The sequence below is a fragment of the Anser cygnoides genome, chromosome 30 (genome assembly GCF_040182565.1).
Source record: "Anser cygnoides isolate HZ-2024a breed goose chromosome 30, Taihu_goose_T2T_genome, whole genome shotgun sequence".
Lineage (NCBI taxonomy): Eukaryota > Metazoa > Chordata > Aves > Anseriformes > Anatidae > Anser > Anser cygnoides.
Window position 1 is genome coordinate 746,093 of NC_089902.1, and position 3,472 is coordinate 749,564.

The following is a 3,472-nucleotide window of genomic DNA, read 5'->3' on the forward strand; positions in this document are numbered from 1 at the left end:
GGACCTGACTTTGATAAAGCCCTCCTGACTGCGCCTGATCACCTGGTTGTCTTCTAAGTGTTGCATGATGGTACTCAAGATAATGTGCTCCATGAACTTCCCCGTCACTGGTCAGACTGACAGGCCTGTAGTTCCCCAGATCCTCCTTCCAGCCATTTGGTAGGTGGGCATCATATTTTCTAGTTATCAGTTGACTGGGAACACCCCTGATAGCCAGGACTGCTGATAAATGATGGAAAGCGGCTTGGTGAGCACTTCTGCCAGCTCCCTCAGTACCAAGAGGGGGATCCCATCTAGCTCCATAGACTCGTGAACATCCCCCATGAGGGATGCCATACGAGCAGTGGTGCTGCTCCCCAGGAACTGGGCCAGCTTCCTACAGAGCTGCCTTACGAGGAGCATGGCCACCAAGAAGATATGAGTTATCAGACGCAGCTCAGATCCTGTGAGATACCACACGGGAAAGGGCCTAGAGCCAGCAGGGAAAGATGTGCGGGTGTGGGAGTCCCTAGGACAGTCTGGTGTGGAGAGCAGCAAGGGCTATGACAAGGCTGAAAGTCCCAACAGGACCCAGGGCTTTGTGTCCATGGCTCTGGCTGTTGTCTCTGCCACTGAGGCCTAGGAGGAGACAGCTTATCGGTAAAGCACCAGGGCCTCATTGCCTCCTCGCCCCCACCCATGAACCAGGCAGGGCTCGTACCATTCTCCATGCACATCCCCATCTCCTCCTGCCCCAGGAAGAGCCCTGAGCAGTGTGTAACAGGAACTGATCTCCATCCCAGGGTTCCAGGGGACAAGGCCTGGCCCTTGTGCTTGGTGACACACATGCAGGCTTCCCACACACCCGTGCCACCTTCACAGTGCCTTTGTCTGCTTGTCCTCACTGCCTCCAATGCTCTGCTCTAACGAGCTCCAAGGGAGGCTGTGTCAGTGCTGGCCCTCAGGGGGACATTGCAGGAAACTTGCCTCTGACTTGGACTTGTTGAGAGATGTCTTCAATTGTCTCTCAGTGCCTGAGGTTTGTGGGCTCCTCAGGAAAGCCCCCCGAGGGGGGTTTCCAATGCCTTGGGCTGGGCGTCTGGTGCTGAGCTGGGCCAGGCTCCTGGGACAGAGAGAGCTCATGAAAAGAGGGCCCTGGTGCAGAGAGACAGCTCTGCCCAGGAGCAGCTCCTGTGCACAGCGCAGCAGGGCTGGGGGCTCTGACTGAAGCTGGCACGGGGACAGGAGGGAAGGAGGGAGGGCTTGGAGGCAGTTGGCAGTGGGAGGATGCTGAGAGCTGTCTGCAGGAGAAATGTGCACAGCCCTTGACAAGGTACGTCTCTGGCAGCAGGGCCATGCAGCTGCACGTCCTGGAAGGGTCTCCTGCTGGGTCTTGTTTCTGGGAGGGCAGTGGGCAATGCAGTAGGCTTTGGGAGTCCTGCTGGATGGCACTGCGAGGTGAGGAAGTCTGGCCGAAGCCCCTCGGAGTGCTCTAAGCCAGGTGCCTCCAGTCAGCCAAGAGCGGGGTGGCCCAGCCTCTTTCAGGCACTACAGGGGATGCAGATGGGATATTTGGATACCGCAGCTTGCGGATATTCATGTCTGTCTGTGGGGTGTTCTCCTGGGTTGGAGGCTGCTCTCCAACAGGATGCAGCTGTCTCATGGCATCCTTGTGTTATCGAGGTGCCCCAAGGAAGAGACACCTCCGTGCTAAGGCCATGTCCACGCTGCTGGATGGCTGTCTGTGGGCAGCTGGAGTGAGGCCTCTGCAGCCCTGGCGAAGAGGGAAAAGCTGAGATCCTGCTCATTCAAGACAAGGTGAGGATCCTGTCCATCTACACGTGGACTGGGGCTTCTCTGCTTTAAGCTGTTGCAACTTCTTTGGAAACACAAGGGTGTGATCACTGTCCTAAGCATAAGAATATTTGCCTTTCTCTACACTGTGGTTGGATGAGTTTTTTGCAATAACACTGCAACGTTTATGGATCTCATAAGTGGACTGAACTTGAGTTTCCCCCGTGTTCCTCCTTCCCTCCTGCTGCACAGCAGGAAGGACTCCTCTGGAACCCACAGCAGCCCCTGCTCCCAGTGCCACTCTCAGCCAGCACCAGCCGCAGCTCAAGAAGGAGAGCTGCAGAAAAGTTCTCCTGCAAAGAGAGAGGCTTGTGCTAAGGGTGCTCTGAGACTTGCAACAGGTTTTCCTCAGAGAAGTCTGCTCTCACCTTTTTCTGTCTTCTCCTCTGCAACAGACAACTATGTCCAGAGTCAGGAAATGTCCAACAGCAGCTCCATCAGTGAGTTCCTCCTGCTGGCATTCGCAGACACGCGCGAGCTGCAGCTCCTGCACTTCACGCTCTTCCTGGGCATCTACCTGGCTGCCCTCCTGGGCAACGGCCTCATCCTCACCGCCGTAGCCTGCGACCACCGCCTCCACACCCCCATGGACTTCTTCCTTCTGAACCTCGCCCTCCTCGACCTGGGCTGCATCTCCACCACTCTCCCCAAAGCCATGGCCAATGCCCTCTGGGACACCAGGGCCATCTCCTATCAGGGATGTGCTGCCCAACTCTTTTTCGTTGCTTTCTTCTTTGAGGCTCAGATTTCCCTTCTCGCCATCATGTCCTACGACCGCTACGTTGCCTTCTGCAAGCCCCTGCACTACGGGAGCCTCGTGGGCAGCAGAGCTTGTGCCCAGATGGCAGCAGCTGCCTGGGGCAGTGGCTTTCTCAATGCTGTCCTGCACACGGCCACTACATTTTCCCTGCCCCTCTGCCAAGGCAATGCTGTGGACCAGTTCTTCTGTGAAATTCCCAATATCCTGAAGCTGTCCTGTTCAGATGCCTATGTCAGGGAAGTTGGAGTACTTGTTTTTAGTGTTTTTTTAGTTTTTTGCTATTTTCTTTTCATTGTGCTGTCCTATGTGCAGATCTTCAGGGCTGTGCTGAGGATGCCCTCTGAGCAGGGCCGGCACAAAGCCTTTTCCACGTGCCTCCCTCACCTGGCCGTGGTCTCCCTGTTTGTCAGCACTGTCTTGTTTGCTTACCTGAAGCCCCCCTCCATGTCTTTTCCATCCCTGGACCTGGTGGTGGGAGTTCTGTACTCGATGGTGCCTCCAGCAGTGAACCCCCTCATCTACAGCATGAGGAACCAGGACCTCAAGGAGGCAGTGAGGAAACTCTTTGGATACATGCTTGTTTTGAACCATTAATGTTCACTTGAGTTCCAGGTTTATTTCAGAAACAGGAAAATATTTTTATTATTTTTCTTTATTAATATTTTCTCCAAGTTGTGGTTTTCGCTTAAATAAAGTTATTCTTAACATTCTGCTTGTTATTTTTTCTAACTTACTTTGACCCAATAGTCTCATGTACTTATAAAACTGGGCTTCACATGTAGATAAATACAGTAAAGCCAGGAGAAATTCATTGTTATCAGCTGCTGTCACTTCCCATCTCCTGTGCAGCTGGGGGAGCAGCCCCAGCACGCAGGAGGG